The sequence below is a fragment of the Caretta caretta genome, chromosome 2, assembly GCF_965140235.1.
Source record: "Caretta caretta isolate rCarCar2 chromosome 2, rCarCar1.hap1, whole genome shotgun sequence".
Taxonomy (NCBI): domain Eukaryota; kingdom Metazoa; phylum Chordata; order Testudines; family Cheloniidae; genus Caretta; species Caretta caretta.
In genome coordinates, this window is record NC_134207.1 from 203,303,358 (window position 1) to 203,328,235 (window position 24,878).

Genomic DNA, 24,878 nt, shown 5'->3' on the forward strand with positions numbered 1-24,878 from the left:
TGTTTTTTCCTTTATTCATAAGAAAAGAAGGATAATTTTCCTTATTCATGGTGTTAAAAAATAATTATATATATATCCTCTCTTGTTTTCCTGTGAGAACACAGACAAAATAGCACTAACTTTCACAGAAATATCCTGGTGAAATAACACAGGTTTTTGTCACTTAAATATATATATAATTTGTTGTTATATAGATAAATAAACCTCAATATTAATAATATAAAATTAATTTTTTACTGGTTTCAATAAAAACTTTGTTACTAATTTTAGTACCATTAGCTAATTCAGCATAACCTTCTATAAAAACAAAACAAATCAATTTATTGAAAAAATACAACCTGCATACACTTTTCTGATGATTTGCTTATTACCTGTGTGTAATTCATATCAACATAACTAATAGTTGAGCTTTAAGATTGTGGGTTACCCTCATCCTATATCCTCTATTGCCATCTTATATCCTTGAAGAGTCTCATTACGTATTAAAACAAGGAATTCCACAATTTAGATGCCCCAACAGAGAAGAAAAATGTCCTAAGAACTCTTCTAGCAAATTATATTAACTGTATTTTTTTATTTTGTATTTGTTATATTGTATCATTTACTTCTGCTTTACTTACATATGAAATTAGTTCAAAGAATTTGTCTATAATTGATTTCTGTCATGATGTAATCATGACAGAGAGGGCTGCTGGAAATAAAGATTATTATTCTATTTTTACAATTTCACCTTTGTATATATGCAAATATAAAGCTTTTGTGTTTATATATTCAATGTCCTTTCCGTGAAAATAATAAATTCATTTTTTTATGGTATGGGGCCTTACACTTGACATAGCTTAGGGCCTCAGAATGTCATAATCTGGCCCTGTTCATGGGCCTATCCTCCATGAACTTGTCTAGTTCTTATTGGAACCCTGTTATGGTCTTGGCTTTCACAACATAAATAAATAACACTTCCATATTTACTTTCTCCACACCAGTCATGATTTTATAGACCTTTATCATATGCCCCTTAGTCATCCCTTTTTCAAGCTGAAGATTCCCAGTCTTAATCAATCTCTCCTCCTAGAGCTGTTCCATACCTCTAATCATGACCAGCTGGTGAAACCAGTTAAAGCAAATACTAGATAAAAGGTATAACTGTTTAAAAATATAAGTCTTTTAGAAGTATACATTTGCTGTGCCATAGGTTATGCATTACAAGGGTTCTTCTGTAGTTATTAAATAATTGTATAATTGTCATATAATTGCTCATTACCCACCCCAGAAAGGATCAGGTCAGCAGAGGGGATATTATGGGTCTGTTCCTTCACCTCATATATAACTGTTTTGCCATACATATACGTTATTTCTCCTGACTGAAAGTAATTGAGAGCAATAGGAATACCAAGGGAAAGGTATGCTGAGCTAACTGAAAACCAGCAAGAACTGGAAAAAGAAAAGGAGGACTTTTGGCACCTTAGAGACTAACAAATTTATTTGAGCATAAGCTTTCATGAGCTACAGCTCACTTCACTGGAGGCATTCAGTGGAAAATACAGTGGGGAGATTTATATACACAGAGAACATGAAACAATGGGTGTTACCATACACAGTGTAATGAGAGTGATCAGGTAAGGTGAGCTATTACCAGCAGGAGAGCGGGGGGGGGAGAGGAGGGGAACCTTTTGTAGTGATAATCAAGGTGGTTGAAAAGAACGTCTGAGGAACAGTGGGGGGGGGGGAATAAACATGGGGAAATAGTTTTACTTTTTGTAATGACCCATCCACTCCCAGTCTCTATTCAAGCCTAAGTTAATTGTATCCAGTTTGCAAATTAATTCCAATTCAGCAGTCTCTCGTTGGAGTCTGTTTTTGAAGTTTTTTTGTTGAAGAATTGCCACTTTTAGGTCTGTAATCGAGTGACCAAAAAGCTTGAAATGTTCTCTGACTGGTTTTTGAATGTTATAATTCTTGATGTCTGATCTGTGTCCATTTATTCTTTTACGTAGAGACTGTCCAGTTTGGCCAATGTACATGGCAGAGGGGCATTGCTGGCACATGATGGCATATATCACATTGATAGATGTGCAGGTGAACGAGCCTCTGATAGTGTGGCTGATGTGATGAGGCTCTATGATGGTGTCCCCTGAATAAATATGTGGACACAGTTGGCAACGGGCTTTGTTGCAAGGATAGATTCCTGGGTTAGTGTTTTTGTTGTGTGGTGTGTGGTTGCTCGTGAGTATTTGCTTCAGGTTGGGGGGCTGTCTGTAAGCAAGGACTGGCCTGTCTCCCAAGATCTGTGAGAGTGATGGGTCGTCCTTCAGGATAGGTTGCAGATCTTTGATGATGCGTTGGAGAAGTTTTAGTTGGAGGCTGAAGGTGATGGCTAGTGGCGTTCTGTTATTTCTTTGCTGGGCCTGTCCTATAGTTGTAAGAACTCTTGGTAGAGATCCAACCCCTCAGATAGAGACAAACACCTACAAGATCTCTATCAAGCATTTTTACAACTACAACACCCACCTGCTGAAGTGAAGAAACAGATTGACAGAGCCAGAAGAGTACCCAGAAGTCACCTACTACCGGACAGACCCAACAAAGAAAATAACAGAACGCCACTAGCCATCACCTTCAGCCCCCAACTAAAACCTCTCCAACGCACCATCAAGGATCTACAACCTATCCTGAAGGACGACCCATCACTCTCACAGATCTTGGGAGACAGGCCAGTCCTTGCTTACAGACTAACACGGCTGCTACTCTGAAACAAGAACTGGGAAACTCACCAGAAACAATCCCCAAACCCTGTTTTTGTGAGCTTTCCCAAAGCAAAGCAGATGCCCTAGAAGTCAGAGTGTAAGTACCAGGCTCCCACTGTGCTGTCAGCCCTGGATTTCTGGCCAGGCAGAAGAGGAGAGGTGACCCCATGCCACTGCCTCTGTTGGGAGTTCCCCTGCCACTGCTTTGCCAAATGAGGGTGTGGGCTGTGCCTCTACCCCAGGTTGTGCTGTGCCTAGGGACCTGGTTGCCTTACTCTAGCCTTGCTCCTGCTTGGTTTCCACAGCAGACTCAACACTGGCACAAAGATTACACTTTTTACAGGGATGCAGTGTATGCTCTCATCCAAGCACTGGCCAGTGCAGTGAGGAGCCTGGCCCCTGCAGTCCTCATGTTCTCTCCCCCATTTAACAATCTGGACCTTTATTCCCCCAACTCCCCTGCCCTTTAACACTTTTAAAAGAAACCTGGTTGCAAATATTGTTTCAAACACACAATATGTCTTTTGTACAGACAGTGGTTAATTTGCAGTGGAAGCACTTGTGCATTATGAGAACCTTAACTTGTTTAATTTAGCTGACCCCATTGGGAATCAGGTTTATGTGAAGATAAATGGCAAGATAGAGGGGAAACTGCAAATGCTGCTATTGAATCTGTGTATACCAGCATTCTGGGGGATTTTCGAACATTCTATATTATCTTTTATATATTTATCAACTCCATCTGTTGTTTAAACCACACCCCATAAAATGCCAAATAGCAACAACATTTAGCAGGGAAACAGTACAAGGCATAATACTTCAATGAATACGTAAAGCTGAGCATGAAAAAACATTCAAATTGCAAAAGATAAGGCTCTAAATAGTCCTTTTCATTTCTTTTTAAATGCAGCCTCAACACTTTAATTAGTATCATTTACTGTGAATACAGTTTAGATTTGTTTTAACTTGTTCAAAACTTTCAAAAAAAGATAAACCCAGATTCTTATTTCTTTGGTATTATTCTATTCCACTGCAAACTGAGATATGCAACACCAAAATAGCTATTGAAGAAATGAGTTTGCTTTTAATCTGCTAAAATAAAAAAAAAAAAAAGATGCCATGTGTAGACTTCTCTAAGCTCCTCATATTCATTACCAAAAAAAGGGAAAAGTTAATTTGAGGACAGGAAGTCAATGATCAGCAAACAACGAACACAGTCTTGAATGGGTAACAAGAAGGGCCAATCCTAACTCAGAAAAATTCCTCTTGACTTTGACTTCAGTGGCAGTTTTCAGCCTACATAGGCACCTACATAAGTACTAAACGCTCATGCCCAGTACAGGGATCTTTATTCTATGGATATTTCAAAGTATGAGTTGAATGAACTAGATTGGGAACAGACTCGTTTTCATGTCATAGCATCACACTTCAATCAAACTAATGTTGTTGCCTGGATGTGAGTCTGTGAGAGCGATGACAGTACTGTCTTTTCCACCACTGTATGCAGACACAAGGAAATGTGTGGAAAGAAAGAAAGAAACCACACCTAGCACTGCTCAGGTTATTCAGCTCTCCCTCTGCTTAAGCTGGCCCCAGCCAGCTATCTTACAGCACTTTTTCAGGAGGAGAATCACAGTTCCCGTGCCTTGGGCCAGAGGCTCAGATCTTTTCCTTCTCTCCTGATTCTAACTTCTTTATGGTCACAAGGCAGTCAGTTTCCATCTCCGTGGGGCACCCAACAAGAGTCACACTCCTGCTGTTTATCTAAAAACAAACAAAAGTAACATTTAGGGAGAACACACTGAGCATGTGATAAAATCCAAACAGAGCTAGACTAAAGCATAATGAAGTGTGTAGCGAGGTGGGCTCGAAGCTTACTTAGTCAGGGACTGCTCTAGCTATAGGCAAATTAAGCAGCTGCCTGAGGTGGCAGTTTGGCCAGGCCAAACTTGAGTGGTGCTGCAGCCTGGAGCTTGTGCCCTCCCCACTTCTGTCACAACCATAAACCCTCAGAAGGCTCTCCGCGCCTCCCTCCCCCAGAAAGTCTGATATATTCCCCCTGCTTGAGAACCTCTGATGTAGTGGGCAGGAGGAGGGCACCACTCTGAAGTTTTGCCTAGGGCAGTGTTGTATCAATCAGGTAAGGTACTAACAAGCTTCAACAGGACTTTATTTTCAAAGTGGAAACCCCTTTACCAAGCTGCTGCTGTACCCCTGTAGCTTTCTCCCAGCCTCTCAACTCCTCGCCCCTCCTTCCTGTTTCATGTCCTTTCAGACTCCCAACAGCCAGTGCTCCCAATTCTAATAATTACAAGCAACATCTAAACACCACATTCCCTCCTCTCTTAAGAAACTCTCCCAAATAAAATAAACATTATTGTTCTAACCACAGGAACAAATATGAAACAAGACACTATACTGTTGGCAGAAATATTACACTGAAAACACTGTAGATACTACATAACAGTCTCTAGTCCAGACAGGTGGTCATCTGGGTCTGACAGGCCATCTTTCAAGCCCCGGTTCCAGTGCAATGTCTTGTGTTGGTACTATGGTGAAGTCATCCAATGCAGACTGGGTGTTGGCATAATCTCCTCTTGGTGCATAGGCAGGTGCAAGATAAGAAACATTCCATACCTGCCCATCAGAAAGTCAATAGGTGTAAGGTCCCTTCTTCTCTATGATTTTAAGAGGAGCTGTGAATTTATGGTCCCCTTTGCGTAAAATTCCAGGTTTTTGTATTCTAAAAAAGGAACCACACTCAAACTTTGGCTCCTCAGCACCCCGCCGCTTGTCTGTGAAAGCCTTAGACTTTGCTTGGTTCTGTTCAACTGTTTTTCTCACATCATCCTCATTTGGGGCATCAGGTCGTGCCTTTAACAATCCAGCAATGTTCAGTTTAGTATTCATCTGTTTCCCATGCAGTAACTCTGCGGGCGATCTTTGTGTTGTGGCATGTCGTGTAGCCCAGTATGCTTGCAAGAAATCAGGAGTGAAGGGTATCCACAATAGCCCTTCCAGTTTAGTCATTTGAAAACTCTCTTTCAAACTTCTGTTAAACTGTTCAATTTCCCCATTGGCTTGAGGGTAATATAGGGATGACCTTCTGTGTAAAATGTTACTCTGTGTTAGAAAAGTTTCAAACTCCAGGGAAGTAAATTGACTACCATTATCTGAAACCAGTTCTTTGGGGTTACCTTTCCTGCTAAAAACTGAAGAGAGGAACTTAATTACTGTAGCAGAAGAGATTTGTGATGTAAACGCTACCTCAGGCCATTTACTGAAATAGTCTATTAAAGTGATGGCATAACGGCAGTCAATCGGAGCAGTATCGAAGGGTCCTACAATGTCAATCACCATTTTTTCCCATGCAGATTCAGGAAGAGGAACAGGCTGTAATGGAGGGGTACATATCACTGCTGTCTTATCATGCATTTGGCAAGTGACACAGGATTTTATGAGTGCTTCAGTTTGAGAGTCCATCCCTGGACACCAATACAGATCCCGTAGTAGTTGTTTGGTTTGGACAATTCCTTGATGAGTATCGTGTGCCAGGTGTATGAGTTTTGACTGTAATTCTTCTGGCACAAGGAGCCGGTGTGTACCTCATAGCACACAGCCATCAAACAAAGAAAGTTCATCCCAAACTCTAAAATAAGGCAGCAAAACTGGGTCAAGGTTTTTAGGGTGACTGGGCCATCTTTTTGTCAGAAATTCCTGTAGTTTTTGTTGAATTGGACATGCTGAACAAGCAGCTGGAAATTGTTTTCTTGTAACTGCAGTGAAAGCGCTTGTAATAAGTGCAACCACTACATCTACATCCTCATTCTCCGGTGGACCATCTGGTGAAGGCAAAGGCAGGTGAGAAAGGCAATCAGCAACCACATTTTGGTTTCCAGGCTTATATTCCAATTCCTAATTGAAAGAGAGTAGTCTTGCAGACCATCGAGCAATACGGTATCCTGCTCTTCCCAGTCCTTTCGTGGTAGCAACGTTGTCAAAGGGCTGTAGTCTGTGCGCAACTTGAACGTGCGACCCCACAGGTGTGTTCTCCATTTTTCACTAGCCCAGACACAAGCAAGTGCTTCTTTTTCAACTGTAGAATATTTTCTCTCAGCATTACTTAGTGTCCTTGAAGCAAATGCAACAGTCCTCTCTGTGTTGTCCTCATGCAGTTGTGTGAGAACAGCTCCAAGTCCATAAACACAAGCATCAGTAGTTACAATTGTGGGCAATGCAGGACTGAATAGTGCAAGTACTGGACTATGTACAATCAAGTCTTTCACCATTTCGAAACTAGCTTGTGCATCCATTGTCCACACTAAGGTTGAACTTCCCCGTAGTAATTCCCGAAATGGTTCAATGACAGAAGCATAATTAGGAATGAATTTTGCATACCAGGAGGTAAGACCCAAGAAGGAACGTACGGTTTGCAAATCTATTGGAGGAGGAGCATTTGAAATTGCCAGGATATGATTTGGATCAGGTTTTAGTCCAACCTGTGAAATTGTATGCCCCAAAAATGAGAGTTCAGTTTGTCTAAATTTGCATTTGGAACTATTGAGCTGGAGGCCTGCTGTGCTGATGCAGTTTAGTACAGACTGCAGGTTATTGTCATGCTCCTCAGAAGTATTTCCAAACATGATAATATCATCCAGATAGCACTGAACTCCATGTTGATTCTTCAGAATCAATGACATCATTTTTTGAAAGGCAGTTGGGGCAGATGTGAGACTGTATGGAACATGTTTAAAATGAAATAGTCCCTCATGTGTAATAAATGCTGTAAGGTCTCTGCTATCTTCATGCAACATAAACTGGTAGTATGCAGTCTGCAAATCAAGAGTAGAAAACATCTTTGCTCCACGGAGTTCTGCAAATACTTCTTCTATGTGAGGAAGAGGATGTCTGTCAATCACAATAGATTTATTTGGCTCCCTTAAGTCCACACAAAGGCGAATGCCTCCACCCTTCTTCTGCGTCACTACTATAGGTGAAACCTATTCCAAGGAGTTGATCTCTTCAGTAATGTCCTTTTGAACAAGTTTTCTAAGTTCCTCTGAAACAGCTTCCCTGACTGAAAATGGTAAGCACCGTAACTTCTGTCGTACAGGCATCACATTATTCCATATTTTAACTTTCTGCAGAAACCCATAAGCACAGATGAGTTTCTCCTCAACCTGGTGTTGGGTCCCAGCTGAAACTGGTGTGTGTAGCGCAAGAGTGCTTTGCTGAGGAAGATCAATTCGTCCATTAACTACTGTGATGGGGCAAGGCCAGATGGCTATAAAAAAGTAGTGGGAGATAGATATATTAGCTCCAGGCTAAACAAATCCCTGGTACCAGGATAAGTGAAATGGCAGCTGCTCCAAGTCAATTAAGACACCTGGGGCCAATTAAGAACTTTCCAGAAGGCAGGGAGAATGCTAGGTTGATTGGGACACCTGAAGCCAATCAGGGGCTGGCTGAAACTAGTTAAAAGCCTCCCAGTTAGTCAGGTGGGTGTGAATGTCAGGAGTTGTGGGAGGAAGTTGTGCTGTTGGAGAGACTGAGTATTACACACCATAACAGGCACAAGGAAGGAGGCCCTGAGGTAAGGGTGAAGTGGAGCTTGAGGAAGTGAGGGCTGCTGTGGGGGAAGTAGCCCAGGGAATTGTACATGTTATGTTTCTAAAAGGTCAGCTACCATAGCTGATACTATTAGGGTCCCTGGGCTGGAGCCCAGAGTAGAGGGTGGGCTTGGGCTTCCCTGCCCTTTGCCCCCTGATTAATCACTGAGACTGGGAGACAACAGAGACTGTGCAAGGAAGAATAACTTCTACTCACCTCCCTCGCTGGCTTATGATGAAAATGGCTCAGTAGACTGTGACCCTTGTCTCTAGAGAGAGAAGGGGTACATGGAGGGTCACAGTGAGCCTCTGAGGCTAGCGAAATCTGCCAGGAAACACAGGACCCACAGAGGCAAGGACAGAACTTTGTCACACTACTCTGAGATTTAAAGCAGCCAATAAATCTCTGCCAAAGATAGGAGTGCCTTTGTAGACAATTTTCAGAGTAACAGCCGTGTTAGTCTGTATTCGCAAAAAGAAAAGGAGTACTTGTGGCACCTTAGAGACTAACCAATTTATTTGAGCATGAGTTTTCGTGAGCTACAGCTCACTTCATCGGATGCATACCATGGAAACTGCAGCAGACTTTATATACACACAGAGAATATGAAACAATACCTCCTCCCACCCCACTGTCCTGCTGGTAATAGCTTATCTAAAGTGATCATCAAGTTGGGCCATTTCCAGCACAAATCCAGGTTTTCTCACCTCCATCCCCCCACACAAATTCACTCTCCTGCTGGTGATAGCCCATCCAAAGTGACAACCAGCAGGAGAGTGAGTTTGTGTGTGTATGGGGGTGGGGGGTGAGAAAACCTGGATTTGTGCTGGAAATGGCCCACCTTGATTATCTTGCACATTGTAGGGAGAGTGGTCACTTTGGATGAGCTATTACCAGCAGGAGAGTGAGTTTGTGTGTGTGGTTTTTGGGAGGGGGGTGAGGGGGTGAGAGAACCTGGATTTGTGCAGGAAATGGCCCAACTTGATTATCATGCACATTGTGTAGAGAGTTGTCACTTTGGATGGGCTATCACCAGCAGGAGAGTGAATTTGTGTGTGGGGGGGTGGAGGGTGAGAAAACCTGGATTTGTGCTGGAAATGGCCCAACTTGATGATCACTTTAGATAAGCTATTACCAGCAGGACAGTGGGGTGGGAGGAGGTATTGTTTCATATTCTCTGTGTGTATATAAAGTCTGCTGCAGTTTCCACGGTATGCATCCGATGAAGTGAGCTGTAGCTCACGAAAGCTCATGCTCAAATAAATTGGTTAGTCTCTAAGGTGCCACAAGTACTCCTTTTCTTTTTGTAGACAATGTAGAACTCTGCAGTTACACAGCAATCACCAAAAGTAACTATTACTGGCAGGCAGCCATGTACTGGAATATGGTTTTTCAAATAGCACACCAAGTGAAGTTTGGGTTCAGTAAGAGGTACATCTTTAAAGTAATGCAGATAGATGGAATCAGGTAGTATAGATACTGCTGAGCCAGTGTCCAACATTAGCTGAATAGAGTGTGGTTTGCCTGAGGGTACGGCGGAAACGTTTACAGTGAACTTTATCTATTCTGGTAGTGCAGTAGTGATTTTGTCCATGCTCAGCACAGTAACATCTGGTATTGTAACTGCATGCACCTGTTGATTGAACTGGCTACTGAGACATACTTTAGCAAAATGTCTAATCTTTTTGCAGTGATTGCACTGAGCTACTTTTGCTGGACATCCTGTGTAGCTTGCAAGGTGTTGTGGGGATCCACAGCGAAAGCATGCTTTTATTTTATTTTGAATTTGCTGATTCAGTGGTTTTTCATTAGTTTTCCTCTTGCAGTTGTGTGTCGGCAGTGGTAGTGAACTTTTCTGCAAAGGAGTCACAGCCTGGACTGTGCCTCCTGTATCCATGCTCATTATTTTGGCTTTAGCTGTAGCTGACTCAATCTGAGTAGCAATGGTTATTCTCTTTTTCTAGTGTAAGTTGTGGTTCTAGAAGTAAGCGTTCTCTTACATGAAGCATGGTTGTTTTCTCAATGAGCTGGTCTCTGATCATCTCATCTGCCATATTCCCAAAGTCACAAATTACAATCAGACTCCTCAGGGAAGCAATATACTGCATTATAGTTTCCCCTGGTTTCTGCTCACACTGGCGAAATCTGTAGCCATTAGCTACTAAAGGCAGCAAATTGTGTTGAGCACCTTCTGAGCTTAGTTATAGAAACTACTGATTAAGCAGGATGACAGGCCTGTCTCAGCCAGTTGCTGCCAGGTCTGTCTCTTAAGATGTTCCAGCAGCTTCATACCCCCACCCTTCTTTCATGCTCCCCTATGACTTTTGTTTTAAAGTCTTCAGAATTACTCCTGTAAATTCTACTTGCCTGAGCCAGTCAATGGACACTGGTGTAACAGAGATCAGAATCTGACTCTTGATATGTCTGAGTACACATTCTCCTTGGTGTGGTTTCTAGAAGTATGTTCAGGAACACTGCACCCTAGTGACAAATCCAATTCTAGTCTTTGTGCTGCTCCAGCGGCTGCCCCAAAGGCCTGGCCCAAAACTCACTAACTCACTCAGAGAGTTCTCCCATTGATTTCAGTGGGATTTAGATCAGGCCTCAGCTGAGCAATTGAGGACTCCCTGCTACTATGTTCCCTTTCCCAGTTCCCCCAGCATAGGGGAGCCCTACACATCAGGAGAGGGAGGCGACATGGCACTTCAGCAAACCCAGCTGTGGAGGAGGGCGTACTGAAGCTTGGGGAAATTTAGAGCAGCTTTAGAGATTAGAGGTGAAGAGCAAAGATAACTTAACTGCCCCATGCCTTCTCCCATCCTCAGCTACATAGAACAGAGCTCCGGCCTGGCTCAGGACCTGGATCTAAGAACAGTTGCCCAGTTGAATACAGTTAGAAAAAATGAAGGTTAAGAGAAAATATGAATAAACCTTGTGTGCCAATATAACTGGCTGAAAGCACATAAGACAGCAAGATATTATATTGATGATGGTCTATAGGGTCCCTCACCTCTAGGTCATTAGTTCAAGTTCCGCCCAGGTTAGTAGCTCTAAGTGACTGACAGTAGCTACCACCTAACTGTTCAATTCCAAGTAGACATCCACACTACAAAATTTCACTGCCACATACGCTGTTGTTGGCAGTCTCAGAAAAAGAGGCTAAGCACTGAATGGACCCAGAGAATTATTCCCCTAATCTGAAATGAGGGGCAGCATGGGAAGCTTGCACGGCTGCTGCCAGGACTGTACCCATTTTGTGGACAGAGGACTTCAGCATCCAGGACTGTCAAGCCAACACCTTCAATGAGAACACATGCAAACCAGACAAGCTGCAAGAACTAAGATGTGTGTATACTCCCATCTCAATGGAATTCCTATCAACTTTACCATTAGTTAGCTTACAGATTCACTGAGGGAAAATTATATCTCTAAGTATTTATTATGTCTTGGTAAAATTACTTATAAAACCTATTTCCTAGTGAAAATCTGTTAAAACACTCTTGCTCCCAAATTCACTGTAGCTATTTATACTGTTATTGTAAATCTTTCTGATGCCCAAAATGCTTGGCTCCCAAGAACGTTTTTATAATGAGGGTGCGGCAGGCAAAACTTCTCCCTCCTAATTCATTACTAAATTGTATTTGCAAGTTCAAATGCCAAGGCGATGAAATCATAATAGTATTCATTGGATTTTAATTATTTTGGTAGTGTTGCAGAGAGGTTATCTATAAAATGGCGTGAAAAGCAAAGCAACAGAACGGTTTTAGGGGTTTTCCTAAAATTATCTGCTTCATGCATCACTTTTACTGTATGACTATCCTGAAAGATTTATGCTGTGTGTGTTGAGGGCCAGGTTTCAAACGTCTTCACAGAATTAAAAAATATATAACTTTAAAAAATGTGTGTTGGACCTTTGTGCCTTTCAAAGAGGTCAAGTTCAAGACTTTATAAAAAGACTATTCCCAGAGAGACTGCATGGGAAAGCCTATTAACATTGCTGCTTTCCCTTTACCTCCCCTTTGATTATAAAACAAGGTTATGGGTGGTGAAAGCTGCAATAGTAGGAAGATCCTGATTGGACTAGCATACCTTAGCCCAGCAAAAAAACAAAAAACCCATAGTGTGAGGTAAAAAGCAAGATCCCATTTAAGTTTTAATTACGAGGAGCCTTGCCAAAAAAAAAAAATACAAACTGAGGAGCGTTTTTATTCTAGATTTATTCATAATATAACAGATTTAGTAGAATCATAAATGTTTATTGGATAGGATCAATATTTAGCATAAGAGATAAGAACCCAGTTTTGCCTTCAGTCATAACCTATGCAATATGCCAGGGCCTTGTTTCAAAAAAATCTTAGTTTCGTAAGGAGTAAATCCAGCCCTTTTCTTCCCTGCTGTAAAGGACCTTGTTCAGTAGAACCAGTGAAGTTTGCTGCTCCACAGGTGGAGGTGACAAATACAGGAGTGACAGCCGGGCGAGGGAGGACATACATTGGGTGCACATTCACTTCTTTACTACACATTATGGAATATGTGGCCTAAAATGCATAATGCTACTTTCAATACAGTCTAAGCACCAATTTCTTCTCAGTTACACCAGTGTAAAATGGAACAAGTTCTATGGCTTGATTGTCATTCACTCAGGCCCCTTTACATCACTCTGGCCATGTAAAGGGGCCTTTGCATACATAAGAATAACAACCATCAACTTCAGTAGAATTATCCCATATTTACATCAGCATGAATGAGAGCAGAATTTGGGTTCTGAGCTTCTTCATCAGAAATCTGTCTTATGGATGTCTTCTGTGTATTTTTTTAAAAATTATATTCGAGAGGAATGTGTAAATTCAGATAAAACTATAATTTATGTCCCATGAGTCAGTTGCAGGTAACATAGACCACATTTGGATTTAGGGCTGAGTAACTTTAGTTGGCCAAATGTTTAATGAAAATTGGCATTACTTGAAGATGTCTGAAGCCTCTTTCTGGCTTGCAAGCAGAAGGTTATTAAAGTAAGGTCATTCACTTGCCCTAGACTCTGTCCCCACCTCTCAGCATTGCTTTCCCAGTGGCATAACTAACTCATTGTCACAAGGATGTGAGAGACTACATGGACATGCAAATGCTGATGAGTCATTAATTATATTTAAATTATTAAGACATTTATGTCTTGGGCCTACGCAGAAGCTTGCCTACCAGTCCCTTATCACGTGGCTCCTTCTTGTGTCCTCTTTCCGAGAGACGTTTCTCTGTGGTTAACGAATTGTTGCAAGATATGTACATACAAACCTGGAATCTTCTATGTAACATCAAGATGTCAGGCCATTCATTCATGTCAAATTACATCTCCCAGGCTGCAACACCTTATTGGCCTGTGAAGATATTGAGGTGACCCCTGAGGCAGAGTAAGGGCACACTGATCCCTGCAAAAACATCCTAACCATGCAGAAGGAAGTGGGGGTGGGAGGGCTCTCTTGCAGCAATAACGCCACCTGAAGTTCTATCTTGTTCTCTTCCCTGGACTGGCCATCCAAAGAAGGAGGTGAAAGACTCTAACTATTGGCTAAGCCAAGCCTGAAGTCTACAACTGAGAGAAGAGACCAGACCAACTCCTGCATTTCAAAAGCTTTAAGTCCATACTATCATTGATAGAAATACTGGTAAATATCAACTTAATGCTAAACTAAGACCAATTATATAACTTAAAGATTTAAAGTGAAGAAGGCATGAAGATCCTTCTCTAGAGTAATTTGAGGATGCTTAAATTGTTCCAACACCCATCTGTGCGTGTCTAACAGTTTCCTAAAGTAGACAATAAATCCCTAAATCTATTATATAAAAAGTAAGGGTGAGTGTCATCCTAAAGCTGTGCAAGACTGCCAGAAAGATGCAGCCATTGTGTTAAAGGGGTAAAATAGACTACATAAACAAAAGGTGGGCAACTTCTGTGAACAGTGAAGTGTAATGGGAGAGAGCAGCTAAAGAAGAAAGTTACCACAAAATCATTTTAAGATCAGTACTTCCTTAAAACCAAGACAAAGAAGTAACCTCTGCCTTAAACAGACTCTTAGCTAAATGGCTTAAATCAAAGGGAAAGGCTTCTTCTCTTAACCTTTCTGTAAGACCTTAGAGAACTGTTTTCCTTAACTCATTCATTACCATTTGATTTAATTACTTATTGTAGTAATTGGTGACTAGATAAACTTAACTGTTGATTTTTGATTATATTTCAGTTATAACCTTGATTTGACTATTGCACTGTATTATTGTAAATTAGGTTAGGAAACCTATACATTAAATTAGCTAGTGACATTTTGCTTAAACTCGTATTTGTTCTATAACTGCTTGCTTAATCTTTTAATAAATGTATAAACGATAGACCAATGCAGTATCTCTCTCAAAACTTCAACTAAAACAAAGTAATCTACTTTGGGGGGAAAAAAACTACTTTGGGAGGGAAAAAAAGTGAAATAATTAAAAATCATATGTGAGCCCATCCTATATTTGAATTACTTAAAACACCACCCTATTTTCCCTACACAATCAAGAATCAAAGATTAGCAGATGCCATCAGAATGCATGTTGCAAGATTTCAGGGAAATCTCTGAACTATTAAGGGTTCAACCAGGATGAATCATTTGCATATGCAATCCAACTGGTTTATATTGTTCTCAACCTCAGTATTGTCCTGCCTCATGACATAAAATCTTTTCAGGTAATAAAGAACCAATGTTTTTTTTTTCATGTATGTAACAATATCACTCACACACATGTGGTTTAGCAAAGATAAATAAAATTACTGTTACAAAATGTTGTGATATCTTTCTGCATAAAAAGAGAGGGATCTATAGATTTTCCATTATGATTTTAGTTCCATGCTCTGTGAGACCCTTGTACAATGGACCGAGTTTATAAATACCACCAGCAAATACGATTGATTATATTGAAGATGGTAAGCCCTGGAGCACCCAACAGGGGAAAAAGAAAAAAAAAAAGAGGGTACTCAACAGCCACCAGCCAATCACCTGTTTGGCGGGCCCCACCAATCAGCTTCTTCCCTTCTCCCCCAGTGCCTCCCACCTGCCTCCGATCAGCTGTTTGGCAGCAGCTGCTGAGAGGGAGGAGGAGGAAAGAGGCAGAGTGAGGGCGGGATGTGCTCAGAGGAGGGGCGGAGCAGGGGTGGGAAAAGGTGGGGTGGGGGCAAAGCCTTGGGGGAGGGGGAAGAGTGGGGGCAGGAAGAGCCAGAGTAGGAGGGGAAGCACCCCCAGAGAAAGCAGAAAAGGGTGCCTTTGGGCAGCTGAGTTTGCTAGTGGAGGGAGACAGGGAGGTATGGTTATGTGTTGGTTTTTGTTTCCTTAACTTGCAGGTACTCTAGAAGGAAGAGCCCACCATGGGAGGAAAATGGCATGTCACTAAAACCACTGCTAGCTCTTCCTCTGCCTGCACGTGTGGGCACCTCCGCCAGGTACACATCCTGATCATGGAGGCTTCCACCCAGGCACTGATCTGCACTTGCTGGAAATGTGACCTGCATCTATCCCCACTGAGGAAAGCCAGGCAAGGGGGAACCACTAGGTGAGAGGTCTGTGTTGGTGGAGTGCCTCAGGAAACAGGTTAAGAGAGCTGCAGGAGGACATGATTCATCTGCAGAGCAGATGGGAGAATGAGCTGTGGGGGGTGTTGCAAACACTTTGGAGGATAGAGCTAAAATTCAAAGGGATCTTGATGAATTTGAGAAATGGGCTATAGACAACAAAATGAAATTCATCAAACACAAATGTAAGGTACTACACTTAGGGAAGAAAAATAACATGCACAAATATAGAACAGGGGATAAATGCCTTGGCAGTAGCACTGCTGAGAAGGATCTGGGAGCTGTGGTGGATCACAACCTCAACATGAGTCAGCAATGGAATGCTGTTACAGAAAAAGCAAATGTAATTTTAGGTTGCATTAACAGAGGAATAGCATGCAAGTCACAAGAGGTGATAGTACCACTCTATTTGGTGCTGGTTAGGCCTCAGCTGGAGTACTGTCGTCAATTTTGGTCACCAATGTATAGAAAGGATGTAGAGAAACTGGAAAGGCTCCAGAGGCAAGTGACAAAGATGATCAAAGAGATGGAATGCAAGCCATATGAGCAAAGGCTGAAAGAACTGGTTATGTTTAGTTTGGAAAAGATTAAGGGGGAGGGGACACGAGAGTGGTCTTCAAATACTTGAAAGGCTGCCATAAAAAAGATGGAGCAAAGTTGTTCTCTCTTGCCATAGAAGGTAGGACAAGAGACAATGGGTTCAAAATACAGCAAAGCAGATTTATATTAAATCTCAAGAAAAACTTCCTAACTGTAAAAGCAGTAGGACAATGGAACAGACTGCCTAGGGATGTCATGGAAGCTCCTTCACTGAAGGTTTTCAAAAGGAGGCTGGATAGCCATCTGTCTTGGATGGTTTAGACTCAATAAATCCTGAATCTTGACAGGGGGTTAGACTAGATGACCCTTGTGGTCCCTTCTAACCCTATGATTCTATGACTTCGTCAACAGGACACACATGGAAACATCTGGGATGGAGGATGTTAACCAACTGCTGCAGCAGTGCCAGAGGAGGAGGAAGAACCGGCTTTTCTGCAAGGAGGCGCCTGACTGCTAGCTACCTCAGGCAGTAGACAATGCTCCACCCCCCAGCCAGGTTCCCCACCCATTGAGGTGAAGAACCAATAAGCCATACTGGCAACAGGAGATGAGAAGCAGCCCCCAATGGCTGAGGAAGAGGAGTCATTTACCCCACAAGGCTGAGAGGCTCATGGCCACTGCACCTGAGAGGAGGAGATGTAGGGAGCTGGTGATCTAAGACTCCCTTCTGAGGGGAATGGAGACATCCATCTGCTGACCTGATGTCCTGGGAGGTGTGTTGCTAGCCTGGAGCCTACATCTGAGACATTATGGAAAGGTTGCCGAGGCTCATCCATCCTGCTCATACATGATAGTACCAGGTATGACCCTGAGCATATCGGCAGTGACTACAGGGCTCTAGGAGCTAGGGAGAAGGGGGTCAGAGGTTCAGGGTGTTCCCATCCATCCTCCCAATTGAGGATAATGGTCCAGGCAGGGATATGTGCATCCTAGAGATGAATGCATGGCTGTGCACATAGTATGGGAGAGCTTCAGCTTCCTGAACCATGGGATGCTGTTATGGGAAAGAAGACTGCTAGGAAGAATTGGGGTCCACCTGACCACCAAGAAGCAGAAGATCATCTTCGCACACTGAATCTTTAAGGTAGGTTCAAAGGGGCAGGTGACAAAAGACCTATGGGTAAGTGTAAAAAATGGCAACCTTAACAGAGGGTTAGATTTTGATGCAGGGACATGGCAAATTACAAAAGGGTCCAAGGAGCAACAAGAGGAAAAATCAGTGGGGGAATCTGCTCAGTATCTTAGAAGTCTACACACAAATGTAAGGAGTATGGGGAATAAATACAAAGAACTAGAAGTATTGGTACATAAGTTAAATTAAGACTTAATTAGCATTACAGAGACCTGGTGGGATACATCTCATGATTGGAATAAGAGGGATATAGCTCGTTCAGAAGGACAGACAGAGTAAAAAGGGAGGAGATGTTGCATTAAACATGAAGAATATATTGGTGTTGCACTATACATCCAGAAAGAGGTGGGAGTCTCTGGGTAAAGGGGTAAAAATAGGGATGTCATGGTAGAGATTCACTGTAGACCAAATCAGGAAGAGGAGGTGGATGAGGCATTTCTAGAACAAACAGAAATATCCAAAACACAAGACCCGGCAATAATGGAGGACTTTAACTACCTAGACATCTGTTAGAAAAGTAATATGCAAAACACAAGATTTCCAATAACTTCTTGGAATGTACTGGTGACTGTAGTGATACGATGACTCACCAGCATGGCAACCTCCTGCTGGCCATCCTGGGAATTAGCTCTCCAGCCTCCAAAGCATCCTCTTCAGGCTGGTGTCCTGCTTGCCTGAGATCCCTCCCGGACCCCAGTGCCCCTTACCCTGGGGTTCTTCCCTCTGCAGTACCCTCACAGTCTCTGGGTCTCTCCTCCAGAGGGAATCCCTAACCCTCTATCCCCACTTTGCCTCAGTGACTACTGCCAGTCACCATCTAGCCCCCCACTCACTGGGGCAGACTGCAGTCTGTAAACCACTAATCATCGACAAGGAGGGTTTGGACCTGCTGCCTTTCCCTGCAGCCCAGTACCTGCTTTGGCGCAGCCTGGTAAGTCACCAGACCTGAGCTCCCCAGCTCAGCCTGTCCCTTTCCCAGCACTGCTCTGTTCCCTGAACTCCCTGGCAGCCAGGTCCATCTCCCTCCAAGGCTGGAGAGAGACTTACTTAGCTCCTGCCTAGGAGCCCCTTTATAGGGCCAGCTACGGCCTGATTGGGGCATGGCCCCATCTGTGGCTGCTACCCCAATCAGCCTAGCCAATTGGCCCCTAGGGCAGCCCTTTCCCAGGGCTATTTTAACCCCTTCAGGGCCGGAGCAGGCAACCAGCCTGCTACAGAGACAACTTTTTATTCCAGAAAGTGGAAGTAATCAGGGGGACAGCTATTTTAGACTTGATCCTGACCAACAGGGAGGAATTGGTACTGAATCCAAAGGTGGAAGGCAATTTGCTTGAAAGGGATCATGAAATGGTTCATGATTCTAAGAAAAGAAAGGAGTGAGAGCAGCAGAGTAAGGACAATGGACTTCAAAAAACCAGGCCTTAACAAACTCAGAGAACTGGTATATAAAGTCCCACAGGGAAAAAAAGTCTGAGGACAAAAGGAGTTCAGGAGCACCAGCAGTTTCTCAAGGAGACAATATGAAAGGCACAACTGCAAACTCTCCTGATGTGAAGGAAAGATAGGAAGAATAGTAGGAGGCCAATATGGCTTCATCAAGAGCTTTTTAATGACCTGAAAATAAAAAAGGAATCCTACAAAAAATGAGAAACATGAACAGATTGATAAGGAGGAGTACAAAAAACCAGCATAATCACGTAGGAACAAAATCAGAAAGGCGAAGGCACAAAATCAGTTACATTAGCAAGGAACATAAAAGACAATAAGGAGACTTTCTTCAAATACATTAGGAGCAAGAGAAAGAAAAAGGAATATGTAGGTCCACTACTTAGCAGGGAAGGAGAGCTAACAACAGATGACATCAAGAAGGTTGAGGTGTTTAATGCCTATTTTGCTACAGTCTTCACTAAAAATGTTAATGATGACCAGATACTCAACACAATTAATATTAATAGCAAGTGGGAAGGAATGCAAGCCAAAACAAGGAAAGAACAGGTTAAAGAATATTTAGATAAGTTAGACATATTCCAGTCAGCAGGACCTGATGAAATTCATCCTTGGGTATTGAAGGAGCTAGCTGAAGCAATCTTGAAATCATTAGTGATTATCTCTGAGAATTCCTGTAGGATGGGTGAAGTCCCAGAAGACCGGAGAAGGGAAAACATAGTAACTATCTTTAAAAAGGAGGAAAAAGAGGTCCCAGAGAATTATAGACCAGTCAGCCTAATCTTTGATACCTGGAGAGATACAGGGACAAATTATTAAACTATCAATTTGTAAGCACAAATTGGAGGATAATAGGATTTTAAAGAATAGCCAGCATGGATTTGTGAAGAACAAATCATGCCAAACCAACCTAATGTCCTTCTTTGACAGGGTTACTGGTTTAGTGGATGGGGGCGAAGCAGTAGAAGTGATATGTCTTGATTTTAGTAAGGATTTTAATGTAGTGACATTCTCATAAGCGAACTAGGGAAATGTGGTCTTGATTACATTACTATAAGGTGAGCGCACAACTGGCTGAAAGACTGTACTCAAACAGTAGCCAATGGTTTGCTGTAAATCTGGGAGGGCAAATCTAGTGAGCTTCTGTAGGAGTCAGTCCTGAGGTCAGTATTAGTCAATATTTTTATTAATGACTTTGATAATGAAGTGGAGAGAATGCTTATAAAATCTGCAGATGATACTAAGATGGAAGGGTTGCAAACACTTTGGAGGACAGGATTAGAATTCAAAATGACCTTGACAAATTGGAGAATTGGTCTGCATTCAACAAAATAAAATTTAATAAAGATAAGAGCAAAGGAGTTAATTTAGGAAGGAAAAATCCAATGCACAACTACAAAATGGGGAATTACTGGCTAGGTGGTAGTACTGCTCAAAGGGATCTGGGGGTTATAGTGGATCACAAATTGAATATAAATTAATTTGATGCAGTTGCAAAACAGACTAATATCTTTCTGCTCTGTATTAACAGCAGTGTTGTTTGTAAGACATGGGAGATTTGCCCCACTCTACTCAGCACTGATGAGGCCAGAACACTGTGTCCAGTTCTGGACTCTATACTTTAGGAAAGTTGTGGGCAAGTTGTGGAGAGTCCAGAAGAAAGCAACAAAAATGATACAAGGTTTAGAAAACCTGACCTATGAGAAAAGAAGACTGAGATTGGACCTGATAACAGTCTTCAAATACGTTAAGGCAAGTTATAAAGAGGATAGTGATCAATTGTCCTCCATGTCCACTGAAGGTAGGACAGGAACAACTGGCTTAATCTGGAGCAAGGGAGATTTAGGTCAGAGATTAGGAAAAAAACTTTCTAACTATAAGGATAGTTAAACTCTGGAATAAGCTTCCAAGGGAGGTTGTGAAATCTCCATTAGGTTTTTAAGAACACATTGGACAAACACCTGTCAGGGATGGTCTAGGTTGACTTGGTCCTGCTTCAGTACAGAGGGTTGGACTTGATGACTTTTTTGAGGTCCCTTCCAGGCCACCATTTTTATGATTATATGATTACCAGTGCAATGGTTTAATTATCTAGTTTTTAACATTTCTTCCATTGCCATATTCACATTTGCTACTTCATTTTTTATCAGATACATTGGTGGTATTGGGTTAGTCTAGTCAGTGGTTATGCTGACTTCTTTTGATAACCTTGTACTTTGGAAAGCTAAAGGATATAAATATGTCAAGTCTAAAAATCATTCAACATCTGTTGGCTTTTGATACTATTGGCTGATAGTCCAAACTAAAGCTAAGGCATTCTGTGAGACTCAGTGGCTCATAGGGGTAGATAATGGAGTGTGGAATATTTCACCAGTTCAAATAAGGCAAAAATCATTGGTGATTAATAGTTATTACCATCTGATTACTGCTCACAGGCAGACATGAAGTGAGTTGGTGGTCGTAGTCCAGTTACTACTGGACAAATATTCATATATAAATCCAATACCACTTTTAGAAGCAACTGGGACTCTTGTTCAAGGTCTACCCAAAGAAGCCAAGGGTTGAATGGGCATAGAGATTGAAAAGTCTAACCCCCTAGAGTTGGTTCTTCTAGAGTAGGGCTTAAAGGCAGGTCAGTATGGGAAAGCGTGCCCTGCTGTTTTCTGTGCAGTACCTTTCCTGGGGATAAATTGAAGACACCTGTCTTCTGTGATAGCAATCTGACTTTCAAAAAACCCTAGACTTAAAAGAAAACTTAAATATTTTTAAAAGAATGAAACTCTGTAGAAGATTTTAATTATTTTAGAAATGTACCTGACTCTCTGTGTTGAATTGTGAAAGCCCTAAATGCCACTGCAGAACAGTACAAAGCAAATATATGCGTTGAGGAGCTGGGACTGCTGAATTCTGGTTCTGAAGTATGAAATAAACCTAGCTGTTTAGATCTACAGAACCAGTGAGTATCTGATCAAACTAAAAAATAAATTTGTAGATTTCAGGTTTCAATTACATCATGACAGGTTTCAGAGTAACAGCCGTGTTAGTCTGTATTCGCAAAAAGAAAAGGAGTACTTGTGGCATCTTAGAGACTAACCAATTTATTTGAGCATGACCTTTATTTGAGCATCCGATGAAGTGAGCTGTAGCTCACAAAAGCTCATGCTCAAATAAATTGGTTAGTCTCTACGGTGCCACAAGTACTCCTTTTCTTTTTGCGAATTACATCATGGTTCACTGTATATGGTTTGCTCCTAATTATCTGATGACTTTGATGCAACTATTACAACAGCCAGTCTCTTTCTAGAGAACTAATTCAACAACCTAGAATATGCAGAAATACTGACAACTGCGTTTACCTCACCAGAGGTGAGATTATATTAAAAATAAGTTCATATCCAGTCAGCTTGTTTCTGCTGAACTTCCAATGACTCTACACATACAGTAATAATGGCCAAAGCTATGCACCACATGGCTGGAGAAACAATTATTGAACACTGTTTTTCTTAACTTTACTCTTCTAAAGCCTCATCATTATGTAGTTTAACACATGCCATGATTGCTACAAATGCACCTAAGAAAATATATTTTTTGTAAAAGTACTTTCCCGAGTCAGAGAATTTACTGCAACAAAACAAATATTGCTTAACCTTACTTTTTTAAAGCAAATGAAACCCAATGTTGTAATTGTACCATTTTTAATGAATATAAAAGTCTGAATGGTACTGACACTGAAATGCACAGATGAAGCCTCTGATTACTATAATCATGGCAGTGATTGTAAGACAGAAACTTGAGTTTTAAGTAAGCATTGCAAGAAATGTATCTACTGGAACTTTGTACTCTTTTGCTACAATATTTCTCATCAGAAAAGATTATAGTCTGTGAAGTAGAACAAAGAGCCCAAAAGTTTACATAGATCGCCATTGTTTTAAAACTCGTTACATTAAAAAATCTTAAGATCCTGAGAAATCTGAGCTTCAGGTCTTCCCAGTTTGTCGGCAAATGAGGGATGTCACAGCTGCCATGAACAAGGCTAAGAAAGAGTCTGTTCTAAACCCTTATTTTCATTCCCTTTGTTTAGAGTAGTTGTCTTTAGAGAAACCAGAAAATCTGGAGTTCAGATTTCCCAGAATCATATGGAGTTGATTATACTACAGGTGCTAATTACGGACAAAATCTGTATTCCAGTTCATAGCTGGGATAATCAGCTAGTTTGCTGGTGAGAGTCCACGGGATTTAGAATGTTCTCAACTGCAGGATGCAAAGCGGAAGGGGAATGGCTACACTAACCTCCTCTCCTGCCCTGTCACTTGGGGTTGGGGATGGAAGTAAGATGAGTCCATAATAAACCAGCCCTACCCTTCCCCCAGCTTGCTCTTTCTCTCACTGATATAGTGTAGAGAGCTGCTGCAAAGCACTGTAGTCACCCTCCACAGGATCTATGTATTCTTCCGTCCCTGCCCCTGTGCAGCAGAACTGACCAGATGCACTGTGGACAGGACAAATCTGTACCCATAGAGTGGGGTAGGTGCATTTTAAAAGAACTGCCATGTTTGGAATCTTACGAATTTTAAATTTCAATAAAGCCTTATCAACTTTGCAGTTTATAGGCTTATATATAGCTATATATCTTTAACTTTATTTTTTATTGAACCAGAATTCTAGGCATGCTATCCACCTGTACCTAAATCAAGATGAGGGTCTTGCCTTGCTAGCTCATCACAATATAAAATGTCAGCAAATCAAGAATTTTCATTTTAAACATTTCACAGTTTGACCCGTTCTCTGGTGCTGTTCTTGGGATACCCCAAATAAAATTAAACAATTGATGGCATAACACATATAGTCAAAATCAAGTCAATTGTTTTGATTTTCATATATGAAAGAAACACAAAAATCATGGGGCATACTTGGGCAGGATACACGACTGTCTTTTGACTCTGCAGCGTCTTACAAAGTCACACTTAACTTTGTAAAGAACAGTTTGACAATTTTTAAACAAATATTTATTTTATTTAATTTTAGCAGGAAAACATGGGAGGTTCTTTGAAGAACCAATAAATAAAAAGCCTACAGGTAAGCCCCATTTAGTTAAACGCAAGTTGTTCCACCTGTTCAAACTGTGATAAAGTAAATAAAATAAAATAAATAAATAAATGCACACGACACCCAAACAGTTACATTGGCCAGGTAAAATATGTTTATTCTTAACACACACACACCCCCTACATTTTATGGGAAATCTGGAGTGATACCTCCTGCCCCTTAAGTGATACCTACTGCATGAATGGTCAGCTCAGAGAATTCAGGACTCATGGAGCCCAACTCTTGGGACAGAAAGAAACTAGTTGGAAGGGTGGGTAGATGGCTCAAAAATGGCTTTGGAGAGCTTCATGTGAATGATATTGTTAAGTTTCAGAAACTCTATAGAAAAACAGAACTGTTACTAGCAAGTATTAAATAAAATAGTATGTAATTGTTATATGAATAAACAAATCTTGACTTTTAAGATTTATTGACAGATGTAAATATTGACTGAGGCATCTTTGCATTAATCAATCTCTCTCCCTTCATTTCATTAATTTAGGAATGTACCCATCATGTAGTCTTTGCATGCTGAACATTTAAAATGTATATACATAAATTTGATCAATGTCGATATTGAAAGACTCATTTATCATTAATCATTACACTACACATGCCATACCATAATTATATGCTGTCAAGTTTCCTTCCCCACTCTGAACTCTAG

General features: G+C 41.4%; 1 long non-coding RNA gene across 1 annotated transcript in view; it reads right to left on the reverse strand.

Moving 5' to 3' along the window:
- Nucleotides 1–3,440: 3,440 nt before the first annotated feature.
- Nucleotides 3,441–24,878, reverse strand: part of LOC142071167 (uncharacterized) — a 34,688-nt gene continuing 13,250 nt past the window's right edge. The window contains exon 2 of the long non-coding RNA XR_012667199.1: nucleotides 3,441–4,508. This is a non-coding gene — a long non-coding RNA (uncharacterized LOC142071167). The remainder of the gene's footprint in view (nucleotides 4,509–24,878) is intronic.